Consider the following 21,367-nt stretch of genomic DNA (forward strand, 5'->3'; position numbering starts at 1 on the left):
AGCCGTGTTATGAAGTGTACGCAGAGCTGCCTGCGAGGTCAGGGAGGGGGTGTTATGCTGGTGAATGTTTGGTGGCCTCAGCGACTCCGTGGACTTCTTTGGCTATAAGCTGAGCAGGGAGGAATACGGAACAGTCGTGCGAGTTCCTGCCGGATGCAGGGATAAACAGTTAGAGGAGCAAGGCTGCAGTGAAACCAGCGTTTTCCGTGAGGTAGACGCCTTTGTAGGTCACTGCCACTGTGTCCCTGGGTAGTTTTCGGTTCTACGGCAGCGGCCTGCGTATATGTGGTCGTGTTGCGTGGAATGGCTGCGAGGCACATGCTAGTGATACAGATGCGAGACTGCAGTAGGTCAGGAAAGTAATGGGTTCGTAAGCGGTGTGGGAATGTCCACCGGCCAGCCAGCGAGTACGACAGCCGGATGATTTGTTCTTGTTTTATTGTTCTATTGGGGTTTAACGTCCCAAAGCAACTCAGGCTACGAGGGACGCAGTAGTGAAGCCCCGTTCTTCCTGATGTTGGCTGCGGGGGGCTTGGAGGGTACGGAAGAGGCCTGTTCTCTACAAGGTGTCTGTAAACACCTCAGGGGCTAGTCCTATAGAGTTGTTTTGTGCCTGTGGAGAGGGTGTAAAGAACGTATGAGACTTTGTTTAGCGTGAGCACTTGAGAATGGCGACTGGCATGTTTTTCGGAGGCGCCAGCATATGACTACGTAGCGAAGTGCGTGCGTGATGGAGTGCATGTGTATATGGCCTGATGGATAGTTGAAGTGTCGGAGGTAAGCGGCATCGCTACAACAGGGCAAGAGTCGACACGGTGGATGCGCTCTACGACCAGGGTGAGCGAGACGGAGGCGTTCAGTGTCCGTTGATATTTGCTGCGACCTGCGATTATAACGCCTTTGTCAAACGGGCGTTTCTGAACTCGATCTGCATCGGAGTTTTCGAGCACGATCGAAGCGTCCAGTACTACACGGGCATTTTCTATGCTCATTGATGTGTGTATGTGCGTTGGGAGGCGCCAAATATTCCACAGACATCTGTAGGAAGCTGACGTCCGGCAACACTGCGCAGCTAAATGCAGCGCTAGCCAAATCAGCCACGCTGTATTGGCGGCGGTTTGCGGCGAGAACTTTGTTGTGGTTAGCGTATACTCGTGGTCGCAGTATTCACAGGTATTGCCGTTGCGACTACTATGAGCCTGAAGAGAAAACGCAAGTTTGATGTGGTGTTGGTGGCTGCAGCTGACCTCGAAACAAAGGATGAGGCAGAGCCAGCGAGGGGAAAAACTGACAACGGGAAAAGGCGGCTGCTTTTTACGAGTTGCTTACGTGCAGCAGCTGTCTGTGTGCAACAGGACAGTGCAACGTGAAAGATGGAGGTGTGAACAAAAAGAGCGCTGGTGTGAAAGCATGCTGTCTAGAAATAAAGGAGAACCGTGTTCTCATGGCTGCTTTCAGTGCGCCACAAAAAAAAAAGAGCAAAACACTGAGGCAACATACGAGTATCGAGCGTTACCAATATCGAAGGAACATTGCGTCATTAGACACCTTCGCTATTTCCGGTACAAATTCTTTGTTTCGTATTAATGATACGAAATCGATTGGGCTGCAGAAGGAGCATTCAGCACTGCCAATTCCTGTCGTTTAATCTCGCGTTACGCAAGTTTGGGAGCCGTTTGTCGGGTTTTTATTTTATTTATTGCTTAATTATGCACGGACATTGTGGTGCTGACGGTTGAGGGTGCTGCAGGGAGCGGCCAACGGCAGTGTCCACCTGGTTGCGACTGGTTGCGGTCGCATGGTCACAGCCGCAATTCTGCTGCGTGAACAAAAAAAAAAAGACATATTAGAAAACGGAAAGAAAAAGGCGATAATGAGCAACGCCTTCGCGCACATGAGTGGTTGGAAATAAAAAAAGCAATATAAGCAGTTAGAGCACAAATTTAAAGCAGCGCCATATTGCGGCTCTCTAAACGGATAAAGATACAGATGACAGCACGGCATGCTGGCACCCAGTTACGGCTACGTAGGGAGCGCCTCCCCAATGCGATCTGAAACATCAAAGGCACTAGATCATGCAACGCTTGGCGTGAATCTTCTGGTGTCTTCGCTATTTCTTTGTTTTAAATAAAATTAAAACAGCGACCTGTCATGTTTACAGTGCAAACTGCAGTAATAAAATTCCTCCAAGCAGTCCTTCAAAAAAAAATACTGATTGAGACGTGTGATTTTTGTTAGTAAAACTGAATTTTGTGGCCCTGCTTGGTTTGGTTAACGTTCGTTCAGCAGCAGGGGATTCGTTTGGTTTATTAGGGTTTAACGTCCCAAACAGAATCAGGCTATGAGGGACGCCGTAGTGAAGGGCTCCGGAAATTTCGACCACCTGAGGTTCTTTAACGTGTACTGACATCGCACAGTACACGGGTCCCTGGCATTTCGCCTCCATCGAAATTCACCCGCCGCGGCCGGGATCGAACCCGCGCCTTTCGGGCCAGCAGCCGAGTGCCATAACCACTCAGCTCCCGAGGCGAGTTCGGCAGCAAAGGAGTATTTCATTTCTGAGAAGATTACGTTTCAAACGGAACCGCTTTCCTCGCTGCTTGATGATGAGAAAGCCTAGGAGCAACGCCAAGGGTTTGAAAGCAGCTGGTGTGGACCAATTAACAGCACATATTTTGAACGGCGAAGGGGAGATTGTGCAAGAAAAACTATGCACTCTGTATACCAAATGCCTAATAACCTCGGGCGCACCATATGCTTGGGAGAAAGCTAACGCCATGATACCTATGAAAGGAGACGTAAAAGATACAAATTACACAGCGATCAGCTTACTCTCCATTGCCTATAAAGTATTTGTGGTCTATGGTGGTTTAAAGTCCCAAAGCACTCAGGCTTAGAGGAACGCCGTAGTGAAAGGCTTCAGATATTTCGACCTGAGATTCGAGAAATTTGGGGTTCTTTACTAAGGCAAGGACTAATACAGTCAGGACAACCTTAGACTTCATTCAAATGATGAGGCGGGCTTTCGTAAAGGAGACTCGACAATAGGACATATTCAGGCCATCAATGAAGTGAAAAGAGAAATGTGCAGAACATAACCAAACACTATATATAGCCTTCATAAATTACCAGAGAGCACGTGACTCAATCGAAACCTCCGCAGTAATGCAGACACTGCGGTATCAGGGTGTAGAAAAGCCTCATGTAAAATTGTATATAAACGAATGCGCAGCTGCCATAGTCCTCCATAAAGTCAATAAAATTCCAACAAGGAAGAGCGTAAGGCAGGCAGACACAATCTCGCCAATGCTTTTCACCGCCTTTTTACAGGAGGTATGCAGAGGCCTGGATTGGAACAGCTGGGGATAAGATTGAATGAAGAATACCTTAGTAATCTGTGCTTCGTTGATCGCACTGTTTTCCTAAGTCACCCAGGAGATGAACTGCAGAGAACGAGCAAAGAGTTAGACAGGCATGTTAAAAAAAGCACTCGTGAATGCAGTACGACACAGCTACACTCCATCACTGTCGTGCTCTTCCTTCAACATAGCTTTGCCTGCATTCGAGTTTGATTCTCACCTGCTGCAACTCTTGCAGGTCAGCTTTGAGGGTTCTTCGCGCAGTGTCGGTCTCCTGTCGTAGCTTGCAGATGTCTGGTCCTTTTTCCTGCTGCATTCGACCATGCGCAAAACAATCAGTCCAGGTTTAATTTGGGACTAAGTTTTCACATTAAAGAACAACGGTTTGCGACTACAGCACCCCAAAGTACTGCACACAAAACTTTTTCCCTTGCCATGTGCCAGATATAAGCGCAGTTTTTTCTTCGGTGTAATGGGCAATAGGATGATGACTACAGCATGGAATGATGCACATATAAACCCTGTGTAGCACTGTCGGTTTTCTTAATGAATGGTAAAGATGATGCATATACCATGATCACACAATGTTCTGTACAAAAGCAATTGTCACGTATTCAGGACTTGCTCCTGCAGCTGCAACAATGGCGCACATGATGCAGACGAGTTCATAGGCTGCTGAAAATCTATACAATGCCAAGCATCTCCTAGATAAGAAAAGGTGCTACATCACACATTGAGAATCCTAATGGTTCTTTTTCCCCGTCACCAAGTAGCTTCGCGTAGCTGCCAAATGCCATTTGGACTGCTTGGATAACACAAGGTCCAGTTCTTCAATGTGGTCTTTGAAAGAAGCCACTGTGACTAGTGACGTCACATGTTGGCCCCCTGGATGGGCTGCAATAAGGGCATTAGTGAAGCACCTTAGCAGAAAAGTGCTTGCTCTTGCGACATCCAATTTACCACAACACTTCCATCACTGGTCACTTTTTATGTTGTGGGTCTTGCATTAGCACAGCTCATTAACCACATGTATTATCACTTAGTCGATTCATGCTATGCCACAACATAGCATGAATGCAAGACAGGAAAAGCTTGAATGACGAGGCTATGAGGGACGCATCCACGAAATGGCGGCTAAATATCTAAAAGACTATCCCAGCCCACGATATTCTAATTATCTGGACCCCAGCCCACTCGGGTCTGGTTGGTAATGAGGCCGCCCACAGGCTCGCCCGCTCCTCTTTACCCCGGGGAGCCGTGGACACCTCATACGAATTCAGCACTAAAGAGGAAACCAATACCTTTAATAGCATCACAGACATTCAGAAAAAGAACAAAAGGATCTATCCTCCTCCGGATAGATCGCTTAGCTCGGCTGAGGCCTATGACTGGAGAAGACTCCAAGCTAGAAACTTCGCATCCCCGCTCTGGAGGAGCTGGACAGGAGGTGACACGAGGGAGGATGCGGAGGTGTGCGAGTTCTGCGGGCATACCGCTACACTCGAACACATACTATGGAGATGCCCCAGTGCCCCAGGATATGGCAGAATCAATAATGCAGAGGAATGGGAGACCATACTCAGAAGTGCCGACCTTAGCATACAACAATACGCTACCCGCCTGGCAGCAGAAGCTGCGCGACTATACCGTTGCTAGTCTTCCAGCTGCGACGCTGCCCCTCCCCGGACGCCTGCGTGCGGACCCGGAGGGGCACGGGTCTTCTTCTGGCGGAAATAAAGTTTCTTCACTCACTGTCATATCTTACTAGTGGCATACACTGCCAGACTTGCACGTACTCAAGGCGGCAGTTTCTGAATACTTTCCAGTATTTAATACTGCACGGTGCTTTAATACACTGGCTCGGCTGTACTGTTTCTTCTTTCACATTACTATCGTGTCTGGCGCATGACAGACTCAGTTGCTTATGTACCATAAAAACCAACACAACACACATTACTACAAGGCACTGCAAATTGTCAAAACAAATTAAATTAAGTGTATTTAGCTTATTTGTGTCTTGTGGCAACTTCAAACATATAGCGCATCAAGACAAGGCTACAGGGGCTAAATGTCCAACTATGTCATTGTGCCAAATAGTTCAGCTGCATAACAGTGCACCTGGCCACCTGACACGTTGCTCTCTCTGCGGTAGCTTCAGTCTGTCGCTAGTGTAGCTGGCACCACCTGTGGAAGCTTCTTGTAACAAAACAAGCCTAACCAAGTCGTAATCTAGAAAGCTACTTTTTCCTTGATTTTCTAACGTTGAAATTTGGTAGTTGTGCTGGAAATATGCCTTTAAGAAATCCACTGACAATATGCTATGTTTCAAAAAAAACTAATAACTGCAAGCGGGGACTATATTCCACTGCATATGACGAGAAGGCGTGTTTCGGCTCCGCACCATACGCTCCCCTGCCACAAAAATTCATCATAGAGTATAGGTTTGTACGTCATGCAAAACTCCTTACGCAAGTCCTAAGTCCTCCCACATACCATATTTGATGAAAACAATATGGCCAACCACCCGCTTTAAAATATCACAACCCAAAAGCGCGCGGTTTCTTGTTTTATGCTTCCATAATGTGTTCCATACTTAAAGCCCACACCCATGGCCCTTGTCCTGGCGCCTTCAAAACTCTCCTAGTGTTAGCGTTGCCATCTTTAGTCAAATGATATAGGAGTGAGTTAGTTCACTTGGAGAACTTCACGTGAGGCTCCTGAAGTGAGGCTGAGTTGAGGTGTCACCAGCAGGGCAAGCGACCGTGCAAATATCCTGTCTGTTACATTGTGCATTCTAGACTGTGCACCTCTCATGTGCACCTGACGGAAGGCATGACGACAACACGAAGGCCCCTGTTGCTAAGCCAATAAAAAAGGTCACCTCATAGTTGTGGTTTCCAAAATTCGCCGCCAGCCCACGGCGACGGCAGCTATGGGGGCTGACATTCGCCAGCTGTTCAAACCACGCTGCGGGACACATTCAGACAATGACTGGCGCATCGCTCAACATTTCTTTTCCTTTTTAGAAGCAGTCTCACCGTTCTGATGACAATTTGCATACCATCGCTTACCACTACGTTACCATCCAGCACGTTGAAACTGTGCACTCAACGCAGGCGGGTTGTTCGCCGTTTCCACAACAGAGCCCCCTCACAAGGCTTCAGCGCATTTCAGCCTTTTTGGCAGTTATTTATTTTTTCTTGCGGCGGAGGAAGCGCAAGGCGGAAGGAAGGGGGTTGGGAGGGAAGGGGCATTTGGTAACAACCTTCTGGATAATTTGGGCAAATCTTCCGGTCCCTTGAAGTCCGAATTAATGAGGTTTCATGAACATCATGTCATTTTTAGCTGCCAGTCACATGCCAATTCATGGATTTCAATTTGTCACTAATTTTGTATGACCACACTAATGGAGTCGCCCTGTTATGCTGTCTTATCAAGCTAATGGAGCAGTATACGTTTCTGTGCACAAAATTCTTTTTTGTACAAGTCTAGTCTTACTTACATTCAGCTACAAACACGACACATAATTTTGAAAAATTTTGTACTCTTTTTCTGAATTTTATCTTTTTGAAATTTTTTAAAAGTACTGAAAAATTTGAAGAATTACTGAATAGATATTTAAAGACTTTTTTTCTTATTCGTATTTAACTTTTATTAAAAAACTTCAGAGGAAGTAAGTAGTAATATACAATTATACCCCAGTGCATCATGTGATTAATTTTAACACAGCATGACACCAAATTTTCGCTTACGTGGTTTCTGCCTTCAAATGATGCGTTAGACACGCATGAACCAACCTGGTGGCATTCCCCCATGACCGCCAGACAATTCATTAATTTAATTTCTTCTTGACTTCTTGAGTTTAATTTTTTCCTCGTGTCCAGGTTTCAGATTCAACAGTGGTACAACGGCTATGACACGTAGGTGACCCGAGTTCACGTGAAGCATAATACACTTCGGGAATGCTTCAGCTTCACTTTTAAGAGTAGAACGTGATAGGGTTACCAGGTCCCACTCACATCGCCTGCTCAACACTCACACAACGACCTAATTCTTAACTAGCATCCTCAAAACTACTCATGTGCGCATCAGTGAGTGTCTCTGAAGACAGTTTATGAAGTCAAAGACCTACACTGCATTCACTAGGTCCACCTTTATTCAACATGAACCAACGTGTCTTCGTGGCCTGTGGGCAGTGTACCTACCCGTCTCGCAACCTGAAGGTCCTGGGTTCGATTCCCACCCAAATCAAAATTAGCCCATTTTCTTTTCAGCCCAGTTACTTTCCTTTGGTGTCAATCTGAACAATGACCTGCTCCTGAATTTAATGATTTGCTTCCATTGGGATGTCTTGCTCACGGTCAACGGCGCGGACGCTGGCTTTTCTGCGACGCAGGACATCTAAAGCTGTTGCGTTAAAAACTGCGTCATAACTGCCGGCATGAAAATTTAATTTACTACAATGCTCAGGCCAGCCCGGTTCAAGAGATGGAACGACTGTGTCAGCGGCTAAATTTCCGTTTTTATAATGCATCACATGACCCAAGCACATCCCACGACAGATCATTCACTCGGTTGATTAAACCGAAACCAAAAAAGCACGAAAGGAGAAACTAAGTTATCAATTACCAAGCAGCCGTAGGCGGACGCCACGTAGCGACCCATGCATTCCAATGTCCCTCGCATCACAATAGAGAAGAAAACCAGCAACCAAAATTAGGAGTCTATAGTCCTTGACAGGAGGGCTCTTGACAGGAATGCTAGCGGCGGTGGCTTGCCCGACGTGCTGACGCGTGCATGTTGTGCCTCCGCATTCTCATAAAGTCGGCGAGTGCTCAAGCATCCCAGAGGACCTTAGCAGTTTAAACCAGAACGCTCGAAAACATCCTCCACACTGAAATACTGTTGAGAAAGCAGAGCCTCAATACCTCCAAGCGATTTTGCGAGCTCCAGATCGGGAACAAAAATGCCTAACCCCTGTCTTACCACAGCTAACGCTTAAACTTTAGCAACTGACCTGCAACGTTTTTTAACCTCGTTTAAAAAACGCACACCTGACCATCATCAGGGTTCGCATTCAGCATGTTTACTTTATCTCACCGCGACTGGCCTGAGCCAAAATTGTTAGCTCGCACTATGATACAGCTAACATCTTTTGAATTGAAAGATGATAAACCTAACAAAACTTCTGTTTGGGCTAGATGGTGCATAGCTTATAAATGAAATGAAATTTAAGCGCGCATAAAAAACGCACACAAGAGTCCCGTGTGTATCCTCCTCTTGTGTGCGTTTTTCGTGTGCGCTTAAATTTCATTTCATTTATATGATAAACCAAGCTGGTGATAAGGTGATAAGCTGGTGAGTTTTTTTTTATATGGTATGTGATGAACAAAGCGCCTTTAAAATCATTCCGCCACATACCAAAATTTGCGGCATATCATGCCAATTTATGAGCGCACCTGCAATAGAGCTCAGCATGATGAACGCAGCAAGTGCATGCCCTAGCTTGCTTATAACCGGTGCGGGACGTATGCAGTGTGAGTAAAGAAATAAAAAGCAATCTGCCTAAAGCTCTTAGACATGCAACAAAACAACTGAGCTTAATGAAAATAGTGCCCAGTTGTTGAAGAAGGTTGCAAAACGAACATTAAACACGCGATCTCTGAACTCCCTGCGTGAGAACGATGTTGGGTACTAGCGGACGACGCTTTCTTTGGTAGCTCAACCCTCAACCGCAGCGCCGCAGTGGAGGTAAGCGGCAGGCCGGCTCTTCCCTATAGGCGTGCCGAAGAGTTTCAAAACTGAAGTATATCTATAAACATCGGTTGAAACCACGTGCTGAGCGAATGACCAATGGCAGAAATGCCAAAGCAAACTGGAAATCTCATTCTCGAAAATAGGTACTTGCACGAGTAAGACGAGGACAACCAAGAAACATATAAGACATGCATAGTGCTCAACTTCCAACTGGTTCATTTCTCAGAAAGCGGGCAAAATTTTTGCATGCATTATCTAGCGGCCAAAAAGCAATAGTTTTCACTCTAACGTGCAAACCTGGTCAGGGGCACCTTGAAAGAAACAGCTTTCTATTTTCAAGAACTATATGCTATTTGCAAACAATGCAATTTTTCAGTGCACGTGCAAATAAAGTTCGTTACACACTACCAAAGTCCATTTTAATTCTATGCGAGTGATCAAGTGGTGTACAAACAAATGATGGCAGCAGCAGTTCCTTTTCATGCGCCAATGAGCTGCGAGAAGTAATATAGAGGCTTATCAGGGACACCACTGTCACCTTGTGACCTATCTGGCTCATGAACAAGAAATGGAAGAAGGAATCGAGGTGGCAGGGGAGCAAAGGATGAACAATGAGCATTGTCAGTATGTGATGGGAGCACACTCTACCCCAACTGGTTGTCCAGTCTGCAGGTGGGTGGGTGCCAATGGTTCACCCATTTTTATCATCTGTCCCACCTTAAAAAACCAATTGCTTCATCTCAAAGCTTAACACAGTATCCATAATCCACTTTGCATGGGGCCCCTAAAAAAATATCACCTCAACATTCTGATAAACTGTGATCATATCATCAAGAAGATTTCACTGATTTCTGGTTTGAGATCCACACGATCTTGGGGAGAAATTCATGTAAGCACGTCCCATTCTGTGTCTAGCAGCAAAACCTTGTACTGCTATCTAAGTACGATAATCCTTTTATCATTCAGTTGCTACCCAAGCAATGCAAAATAGTTTCAAATGTCAGTGACATTATCCTGACGTTGGATTGACAAGAAGTGCAGAAAATAATGTTGCCGCTTAATCTGTGTCCGCAGTCAGGCAAAACATACGCACACTCTACACGAAAAAAAGGGGGGGGGGCGTTTGCACATACTCTGCAAAGGTGAAGGAAGCGAAGAGAAACTTTGAAAGCAATAGATCGCAAAGTGCCAATTTTTTGACAGTGCATTAATACACGCAATTACCACATCAAGCATTTCCATCGCGATAAAATCAACAATCAATCATGTACGAGAAATCACACAGAAACATTAAAACCTGAAAATGTCATCACGCTGCGCACACATAAAAATGAGAGCGACTTTCAGAGCGCTTCACGATGCCTTCATGACTCCCCTCATAATGCCTTCAGTTTAGAGCCAGTGAGACACTCCAGCGGAGTGAAGTTAATGTGACGTAATTCTGAAACATTATAACGTACCACGGGCACTGTTACAGTAACACGACATTTTGTTGAGCAAAGTTGCATGGCACTTGTTACAGGCACTGGTGAGGCAACATTTTGCAAAAGTTGGATGACTCCACCATTGTACCCATCTTCAATTTTATCTAGGATGGTAACTCAGGCATTTAGTTTCTTTTACACATGTTAATAAACGTATCTTACCTTTAGGCTTTCGTAGCAGTCATTCATACTCAGGAATTAGTGTCCGAAGAAAGGCAGCCAGAATTCTCCAGTAGCACACCACGGACTCGTTTCAGCTCACCTAAAGCAGAGTGAACAAAATAAACGAGACTAAACATAGTGTCTAACACAGAAAGTCCCATGAACATGCATGAAGAAATCTGCAAAAATGAGAGATGTGCAATCTGCAAAAGTGAGAGACCACAAGATTACTGCATAGTCCCTGCAGTTACAGCAAGAGCATGGCCCACTAGACATAAAATAGAACAATACTGAGCAGCTCAGAGCCAGTTCAGTTCTTTTCTTGCCCTGCTGTTCAAATAGATAATTGAAATCAGTGGTATCAGTTCCTGGTTTCACAACGAACAAATGTGACACAAACAATGTCATGGCAACCATATGAATATCTTGTAGTTTTGCCAACTCCACAGGGATGTCAGCTGTTGTTTCTTTGCAACTGACTGTACGTAGTACAAGTTTCTTCACATCATTAATAATTTTGTGCAGACACTAAAGAAGTGGTTTGTTCAGCCAAGCCACATGCACACGCGCACACACACACACATAAAAAGGTTATTAAAATGAAATCACTAGCGTGGCACGCGTATGAAGGCAACCATGCCGCACAACAAAATCACACCACCTCATAGCCACATGAGCGAGACAATCCTGTGGTCTCACAAACACAATAATGACCCCAACCTCAAGCCATGGCGGACGGGACTTTTCTCGGCGCCCTTTGACACATCTATTAGAGAAGCTGGCTGCGCTGACCCATACCCACCCTCCCTTTGTGCAGCATCTTTAGGGCCCATAAGCACCCAACAGTTGAGGGCTTTTAGTTTCGAACCTTGTAACTGTATGGAAGCTGGTAGTTACAAGGTTGCCAGGCAGAAGCTTCCTGACACTGACCAAATCGGATTGTGAATAGGATCTATACGGGGCGAATTTGGTTGGTTTGGTTGGTTTGGTTGGTTTATGGGGTTTAACGTCCCAAAGCGACTGAGGCTATGAGAGACGCCGTAGTGGAGGGCTCCGGAAATTTCGACCACCTGGAGTTCTTTAACGTGCACTGACATCGCACAGCACACGGGCCTCTAGAATCTCCTCCCAAGAAATTCGACGGGGCGAATTTAACAATTCAAAGATTTCATTTCCAACACTGTCAGAGATATATTAGTGCGATCTGCGCAGGTGAACTGCACAGGAAGGTGGACACCATGCATGCTACAGAGCTCAATAGTTAGACGATTTCTTAACTAGAATCAAACTTTTTATTCTTGATTTCATGGGGCATGACCACATTGCGAAAATGAAGGCCGCCAACATTGATGGCGAGCGCAGATCCCCAACCTTCTTTATCGGCAATGTGACTCCAATTATTGAACACTGAGTTGCCCCCACCCCCGCACCACACACCCACAAAATGGTCTCGCTTGCATTTCTCACACCACAGAGACAAGACGCCATTTGAGCATTTTATCACAGGAGGGCTCCGGAAATTTCGACCACCTGGGGTTCTTTAACGTGCATTGACATCGCGCAGTACTCGGGCCTCGCATTTCCCCTCCAAAGAAATTCAGCCGTCGCGGCCGGGATCGAGAAGAGAATAGGAAGGAAGCATGTCGCATTTGCATCTCAGCACTCATGGAAAGTAAGTTTTACAAAACAGAAATTCTGAGTTTCCAGACAGAGATTCACGACACAATAATAATTGGGGACCAAAAAGTTCAGAAAAATTGCAACACTAGTCATAGTCCGCCACATTCCAGGCCCCCGATTCAAAATTTACAACAGAAAATACAACAGCATTTTAAGGCGGAAGCCTTTAATGTCTCATCGTTGTAAGCAGCAGTTGTCGACAGAAATGTCACGCTTTTCAGTTGGTCGAAACGGTCGTGACATCACAGTGCGCGAATTTCAAACGGGGATAATTGTACTTTGGCTAGCAACCATGCAACCAATTGAAGGGATCGTATATAGTGATGCTCCAAGTAAGTGGGACTGAGCTTAGCTAATTGCTTAATTACCCAATTAGCCTAATTTACTTTACTAGTCAGGCCATATAAATAAATAAAACAGAGTAGGAAATTGGTCGAGCTCGGGAATTGAACCCCGGTCTTCGGCGTGCGAGACGAGCATGCTATCCACTCCGCCATGCCAGCTCGATGGTTTGAAATGAACAAAGGCGCGTCTAGTGAATACGGTGTCTTCACTCATTCCCATCCTCCTCCCTTCCCTTCCGGCGAGGTTTAGGTGTCCACCGAGATATGCGAGACAGATACATTTCCTTTCCTCAAAAACCAATTTACCGATGAGCAAGGCGTAGAACCGAATGGGCAGTGGCGTTCTATTGACTCCCCGGCAGCGTTGCAAGACGCTGTCGCGTTCCACTCTAGAGGCGAAGCTTAACATCTTAACCACACATCAGTGAGCACACTTTACGTCAAAAAAGTGCCCCCCTGAATTTTGACGGGTGTCCACCGAGATATGTGACACAGTTACTGCGTAATTTCCCTTCCTCAAATACAATTTTCATTTTCTTCATTACGGGCCCTCTTTGTCTTCTTTCACTCCCACTTCCTCCCTTCCTCTACGGTGCGGTTCAGGTGATCACCGAGATGACAGAGAATTACTGCGCCATTTCCTTTCCTCAAAAAGCGTTGCGTTCAAAGGGCAAGGCATCGCGCCGAACGAGTGGTGGCGTTCCGTGGACTCCCTGGCAGCGCTACAACACGCTGTCGCGTTCCACTCCTAAAGGCGAAGCTTAAGCGTCATTAATTAGCAGTTAATCAGCATTCAGGCATTAATCAATAATTAACCATTAATTAGTGATTTGTCATCTCTTAGTACTTAGTACTCAGTTATATGTGACGCCACCAGTGCCACAGAAGCAGCGAAAGTGGTGCGGAAAACGCTTTCGCCTCTACGCACTTTAGACAGTCAAAGTGCACCCTGAGTTTTCTGCTCCATTTTGACAATGGCACAATTTTTTATTCCACTGAAGGTACAGCCCAAGAAGGCAAAGACTCACGGTTGAAAAGCACGCTTCTTGAAGCTAAGAAACTGGCAACGGACAACTAATGCCCATTCCAAGAGCTCACTTCAATGCGCTGAACATCAACAGTTCGACCCCATGGGACAGGTCTTTTATAGCGCGCAGGCTCCTTCTAGCGAAGAATAACATGAGGGTAAAATACGGCAAGAACATGGGAGCGAGACGGTCGTAGGAGCTCGGAATGCAGGTCAGCCAATGACGTGCAAGCAGATTTTTTTTTAAGGCTGCAATAGGGGGAGTACAAAACGAACACCTCTAAGAGCGGTACAGTAACGGTGAAACTTTTAAATGGCCTCGACATAAGGCCTTAAAGGGACAACTTAGGGGGTCGAGTCAGATCGCGTGCCAATTTGCCTTTCCCTGCGGCGCTTGAATTGAAGGCGTTGAATAGCGCTGCCACAAGACTTGCCGGCTCTGCTGTGAAACAAGAATTCTGCGACCGACAGCCTTATATCATCCCTAACTGTGGTTCAGGAGCAATTAAACGCCGTTCGAACTGCGCTCCACTCAGGTAAATAAAATTCCGGTTGCCTGGGGCTGCCCACAGACCTCTACATAGAAGAGCATTCATACAACATGTCCTACAAAAAAATTAGGGATTTAAAAAAAAACTGAGCCAATCCTTACGCGCTTCCATCTACAGATTACAGTTCGAATGATCACCCGTCTCCACAGTGTTAGCACCTAAGACTAGTGGAAAACCTCCGACTGCATTTACATTCACGAAAAGCAGGGCTGTGTTGGAATACGAGTTTATCTTCTGAATTCAACAGATGTGACAGCGCCTGCTGACAAGTTATATTCTTTAAAAAGGTCTATATCTATATCTATCGTGTTCCAAGAAGTCATAAAAATGAAAATATCAAGGTTATATGCGAAATTCATGTGAACTCTCTCACTAAGGACGCCCCGATAGTGGCGGGGCCCGCTAGACTCACCTGCCACTGTAGCCGTCGCGCCGAATGTGGCAGTGATCTTTACGCCCTCCGGAGGTTGCACAGGGAAGGGGGTGGAGGGCTCCGCCGCATTGCGCACCACTTCCCGACGACGGTCAGTCACGGGTGTGTGCATCAAGAGCAGGTCGGAACCCCTGCATTTCAACCCAAGTCACGTGACCTCGTGCCGTCATCACAATCAGTCCACCGGACTGAGAATTGCTTACCGCGGCAGGTGGCAGTTAACATGCCGCGAGGGGTTGCTCGAGAGGAGCAGCCTGGGTCTTCACAAGCTCAACCGATTGCAGGGATCTATGAATGTGAAGTACGGAATGACCAGTTTCGTATATATGGGCGTTTACCATTAATTATATCCAGGGACACTGAGGAGAAATTGAAGTTGACTTGCATCTACAGAATACCAGCTCCTGATTACAAAAACGCCATTCATACTGACAACAAAGCTCCTGTAACATAGAAAAGATCAAGAACCAAAATACAGGTATCGCCGCCACAGGCCAACCTCGCAAGTACAAGCTTCATGGTGTCATAGGACAAAACAGTGTTGCTAGAACCAATAGTTCTAGCAACACTAGGACACGAGAAGCTACGAATCACTGAGGCGCAGCAAATGCATGCGCAAATCTCCTTGACGTCGCCAGATGGCGCCAGGTACCCGATAGATACGCGCGCTCCTGCAGCGCCGGGACCAATCAGCGCTTGTTCTCAGCGGTATGGGGGCTCCCGGTAATCCGCTAACGGTAACAAGGTACACTGTATGCGAAGGGCGTCTGTTTGCGAGAACTTCGTTGACGACTTCGAGAACGGGATCCATTGTAACGCTGGCAAAACATCGGTGCAAATGTAAACGAAGCGACGGCCGCAATAGCCGATAGATGCCTTCAACGTGCGGCCGGCGGTAGCTTTCTTTTCGGCTGCTGCTGGGCCGCACTGCTGGCCGCCAGAAATCACGGAGTCTGCGTTACGTCATGTGAATGTCATGTTTCACGTCACTTAGTTCTGTGTCGTCGTAGCAGAATCCCAAGTTAGAATCAGAGCAGCGGGAAAAACTATTTCAACTTCGAATCCAAGTTTCTTAGAAATAAATGCATCTTTCGCTGCCGGCCAAGTGGCAACAAAACCATGAAATGCCGAACTATCGGATTTTGCTATAAAAAAATATTAATAGGCGCCGTACGTGGATCGGAACCAGCGCCAGACCCCGCTTCGATATCCTATATTATACCCTAGCCGCTGTGATGCGGAAGCATATAGTGTGCCGGTGGCCTTTGACCGTTGGACGACTCTTCACGGGGCGAGGGGGGAGTGCAACAATGTATCTTTATGTTTTAATGCACTAAACTGTTTCCAAAAACATGCATCCTGTGCACCACAAGGGTAGGAGGACAACCAGAGCACTGGCTCTCAATCGGAAATATAAGCAACCATCAGGTGTCGTCTACTTCAAATGCGGCTGAGTATCCAGCTCCCGACACAGCATTTGCAGTCGCAGAGATTACGGGAACACAGGCTACAGTCCTTCATCGAAATTCAGCCGCCGCGGCTAATCCTCTCATTTCATGATCTAATCACTCCTTGAACTAAGGAAATTTCAGCTCCCGCACAAAATCCCATAAAAGAGAAGGAAATCACCTTAAGGAGACTTCAAACTCCTTCCGTAACCCGGTAGTTTTCTCCCATATGTTCCCAAATCAATTTTCTCCCCAATGCACCCTCTGCGATGAGAGAGCTCCCCTCGACTTATACTCTGGGGATGCAAGCAGAACCCACTCTCCCCCCTCTTCAGAATTAGGAGAAATCCTGCTTCCAGACGACTGGGAGACCCTGCTGCGCAGCTTCGACCCGCACATACAAGACCGGATCCTTAAGTGCGCCTATGAGGCTGCCAGTAGGCTTGACCAGCTGGCCATCTAGTAGGGCAATAACTATCCCGACTATAAATAAAGGTCTCTTCTCTCCTTTCTCTTCCGTCTCGTAGATAGTTACCAGTCTAGTCCTCTCTCGGCGAAAATCCGTGGCCTGTATGCCAGCACAGGCGATGATGCGATGCCATGCTATAAATCTACTTTAGCTGTATAGGTTAGATATTCACTTTTATACTGGTCACCACCTCCCCAGTGTAGTCTTTGAATTTCATTTGTCCTCGATTTGTTGTTCCGCCACTGCTCGAGCTTCTTGCGAGTGCAGGCTTCCGAGGACGGGGGGGGGGGGGGGGGGATGCATGAGGGTCATCCTGAGAATAAATCTTCCGGCCCCGGAGGGCGCCCCCGATACACCCACGCATGTACGGACACCGCTGCTTTGTGGCCGAAAGAGGACTGTTAACGCATAGAACAGAAAAATATATTATAGCACAAGCTCCCACTCTCATGCAGAGTTGTCCATCCACACCCAACAATTCTGGACAAAAGCATTTAAAAACGGGAAAATGAGTTTTGGAGCGCAATTTTTTCGTACATTGCAAGTTTTCACTACAATGAATTAACTCCCTTGTCGGCAGTCTCGCATTTTTTTTGCTATTAACCGTTTCTGCTATCGTCAAAAGCGTTTCCCATTGGTTTTCTATTGCAGCCTTAACTGCTCGATGCCAGCGATGGAAACGCTTTAAAAGAAAGATTTTGCTACGTATTCGAAGAATGCACCCGTATACCATGAATATTTCTATACCAGTGCCTTACAGTTTTCCGACGTTAAAAATTTCTGTCCAAGAATTTTCGACATGGAAGCGACGAGGGCGCACGCTAGCTGGATATCGAAGCGGCGGTTCCGATCTACGTACGGCGCACGTAAGGTAGGAGTGAGGGTACAGAGATGTTTGCGCAAAGGATGAAAGGGCAGGAATGCTCTGTTAGGCGGCCGAAAACGCATTTATGCCCCTGCAATATTTCGCTCGCCACAGTACCTACTAAAATGGCTGACTACATGTTTGGTTAGATTTATGGAGTAACGTCCCAAAGCGACTGGGCATATGAAGGACTCCATAGTAGAACCCTCCAGATAGGAGGTCTAGCTCACCTTAGGAAAATACTCTGATGAAAATATGATCGATTTACGCAGTTCGGCCAAATGCGAATTAGTTATGCTAGCCGGTCAGTTTTAAGGCGAAAGCCTTTAATGGCTCACCATTCCGTCCGTCAGCCACACTACAGGTGTCAGTCATCCCGATTACGTCATCAGTGATGTAATACGTCGTAACCAGAAATCACTGAATTCATTGATGTAATGTAGTCGAAATCATTAATTACTAATTAGACATTAATTAGTACTTTATCTAGTATTTAATTACTTATTAGTAATTAGACATGTATTAGTAATAAGTAACTAGTTAGTCTTTGATAATATTTAATTAGTAATTCGTAGTTCACTAGTATTCAGTAATGCAGCAATGCAGTAATCAGTCAGTAACTGGTAGTTGGATCATATCTTTGGTGGCGCTCGCGCCGCTCCTTACTGCGCATGCGCTTGGCGCCTTGGCGGCGCCACCGTCGCGTGGCACTGACATTTCAGCCAACCGAGTCAGACGTCGCCTCTCATTCGTAAGCAGCATTCAATCAGCAACAAAAGCAGCCAAAGTGGCGCACAAAGGCTCTCGCCTCCCGCAATTTAGATCGTCAAAGTGCCCTCTGAATTTTCACTTCTGTTCCAGTGTTCAGATCCAGCGTTCACGGATCGGAGTTGATCGGATAGTGATAAGGGGGTTAATGTCCGTATATGCATAACTGGTCATTGTACTAGAATCAGATCCCTGCTAGTCCTCCTACCTCTCCTGGCGCAGTGATGCAGCGGTCAAGCGATCCGCCACTGCTCTTCTATGGCAACTGCTGCCATCGGCGGGACTTGGGTTGTCTGGATTGGGCTGAGATCCAGGTTGCTCTTCTAGAGCAGCCTCTCATGATTAAGTGAGCGGCCGCCTCACGCGGTGGTCAGGCTGCTCACCTGCCTGTCACAAAAAAAAGACTTCAGACAAGCAGGCAGACGGGCCGACAAACAACGGCTAAATTCTGGGTACGCCCACTATAAATGCTAGCGCACTATAAAACTCGGGCCTTACAATACCGGAACCACCTTTCACCGTCGGTGCTTTCGGGAGCAGCCCTTATCTTCCACATCGACAGTCAAAGCTGCCGTATGGCGTAGTAGGGATGAGCATGACGCATACTCACTCGTCTCGACCTCCGGCAAAAAGAGACCAGAGGCCAAGCTCTGCCAGATGCTTTCTTCTGCCAGTAATGCCAGTCCATAACCACTGCAGGATCGACTGCATTACGTTCATATCCCTCGCTGTGTGCAGGTGATCTTGAAGTATTACTCTCCTCATCTCCTGAGCGGTCAGAGTATTGAAATCGTCGTCGTTATTCGACATCTGGGCAAAAGGAAAAAACAAATCTGGCTTCTTCATCTCAAAGGCACGATTATGGCGGAGGAGTAAATCGTCAGCTACATGTGGCGTCTACTGTCCCGCGGATGCAGTGGAGGAGCGGATAATTCGTGGACGGCATTGCCGTCTGCGAGCCACTCTGCTCAAATTAGAACAAAAGTTGCAATTTGGTACAAAACAGCACTGGTGTAGCGTGAAATCCAAATTCGCTGGTTTTACGACCAGGTCCTCAGTACTTCCAGGTTTCGTGGTGGGCCCAGTGTCCATCCCCCGAAAAAAAAATAAGCTAGGCATTGGGGGAGACAGGTCGACTGGTCCAACGAACCCACTAAGAATAGCTGGATCGTTGAAACTCTGCACGGAGAATGTGGCGTTGCGTACATCTCGGGCTAGTTGAGAGAAAACTGTCGCCAACCAATATTTCATTTTTTCCCAACCTTTCGGGACCAACTCGGTCACTTCTTCAGGGGCGACTAAAGTGTGCCAGCAGCAGCGGGGTGCTGCCTCCTCTCTCCCTTTGTTAGCACGTGGCGGAGTCCGCTAACGTACGCAGAGGGGAGCGTTCCTGGAGTTCTATTCATCGCCGCCTTTGTAAGCCGGATGTGCCATGACTCCACATGTCACCTCTTGAACAGGTTTGGCTCCACGGGACGCTCACCTCCTCGAAGACAATTGGGTGGTCGGCGCGCTCGTAGTGTTCTGCGAGGGGGTTGGATTCCTAATTCATTCCGAACATTTACCATGACCAAAACACCTTGTCGTTTATAAAATCCGGTGCTCCAAGTTCCCGGCTTCATACGTCGGTGAAACAAAAAAAACCTCCATCAAAGAATAATGCAACACAAAAATGACATCCGGCTAATGAATTCTGAATCCAATCCCCTCGCTGAACACTGCGAGCGCGCCGACCACCCAATAGCCTTCGAGGTGGTCAGCATCTTGGCCGGCTCAGATGATGCTTTCGTTCAGATCCCGAGCTCATTAGTAATCGTCCTCGCGCGCAGGAGCACTCAGGTTCATCAATCATACGAGACTGACGCGTACCGGAGAATAGAGCATAGGGCATACATTGCATATATATTGATTCCCGAGTGTATCCAACTTGTTCCACATTATATTTCCATTAATGAGGTTGCGTCCAGTAAAGAACAACGGACTATTTCGCTGATCTCTACTGAGCAGTGCATGGAACGATCCGCAGTCGCCAGCCATGCACATTTCCTAGTCTCATACCTAGTATCATAGAGATCCATTTCTTAGTCTCTAGTTTCCTAGCCTTTCCTAGTCACATAGAGTTATCCAGGATGTCCTCAAGCTAAGTAAGGGGTATGTGAGCGAATATATGAGCACGCGTTCACTATAGCGGAGAAGCCGACGGCACAGATGTCGCTTTCACTTTGTTAGCGCAATGAATACAAGAATGTGGAGAACCCCGAACATACCCAATAAGTGCCTTATATTTACGTTGTTTCTTCAGCCTCGGAAATATTACCTTCACGCAGAGCAGTAACCAACCTACCATCATAGCGGTGTATTCCCCCTTCGGCCTGTATAAAGTCGTCGAGGTCCACCAGAGCCCTGTTTAAGAGGGAAAAAAAAAAACGAATTGTGGGTCAGATAGCGATCGACGCAACGGCAAAGGCGTATTAAGAAATCACGCCTGTGAAACGGGGTGCTGCTTTTCATTCTGCACATTCTGCTTATTGGAGGTAGCGCCAGTATAATGAGCCATCGAAAAGCGCCTGTGAGAGATCGTCGTCACATCATTTTACTGCAAGCAGTATAGAGCTGGCAAATATTCGATTCAGGCACGCACGCTAAACACAAGGTGTAACAGCTTTAGAATGCAGTTCACATCGATTTACCCTTAAAGCCCTTGTATTCTGTAGAAGCTGTGTTTTCGCTCTTTGTATGGTTTGGTTTGGTTTGGTTTGGTTTGGTTTATGGGGTTTAACGTCCCAAAGCGACTAAGGCTATGAGAGACGCCGTAGTGGAGGGCTCCGGAAATTTCGACCACCTGGGGTTCTTTAACGTGCACTGACATCGCACAGCACACGGGCCTCGAATTTCTCCTCCAAAGAAATTCAGCCGTCGCGGCCGGGATCGGTTCTTTGTCTATTTTAAGTCTTCATATTATCCATGCCCTTATCCTTGTGATAGAGCTCACCTTACGAGAATACTTACGATAAAAAATA

At 46.7% G+C, this 21,367-nt stretch overlaps 1 long non-coding RNA gene across 1 annotated transcript; it reads right to left on the reverse strand.

Moving 5' to 3' along the window:
• Window positions 1–1,696: 1,696 nt before the first annotated feature.
• Window positions 1,697–19,155, reverse strand: LOC149332451 (uncharacterized). The gene is made up of 5 exons (XR_016285178.1): window positions 18,958–19,155; window positions 14,777–14,928; window positions 10,763–10,862; window positions 3,580–3,669; window positions 1,697–1,816 (listed from the first exon to the last, which is right to left on the reverse strand). It is a non-coding gene; the product is annotated as an uncharacterized LOC149332451 (long non-coding RNA).
• Window positions 19,156–21,367: the final 2,212 nt, after the last annotated feature.

Source organism: Amblyomma mixtum, chromosome 8 (genome assembly GCF_055824585.1).
Source record: "Amblyomma mixtum isolate Tamu chromosome 8, ASM5582458v1, whole genome shotgun sequence".
NCBI lineage: Eukaryota > Metazoa > Arthropoda > Arachnida > Ixodida > Ixodidae > Amblyomma > Amblyomma mixtum.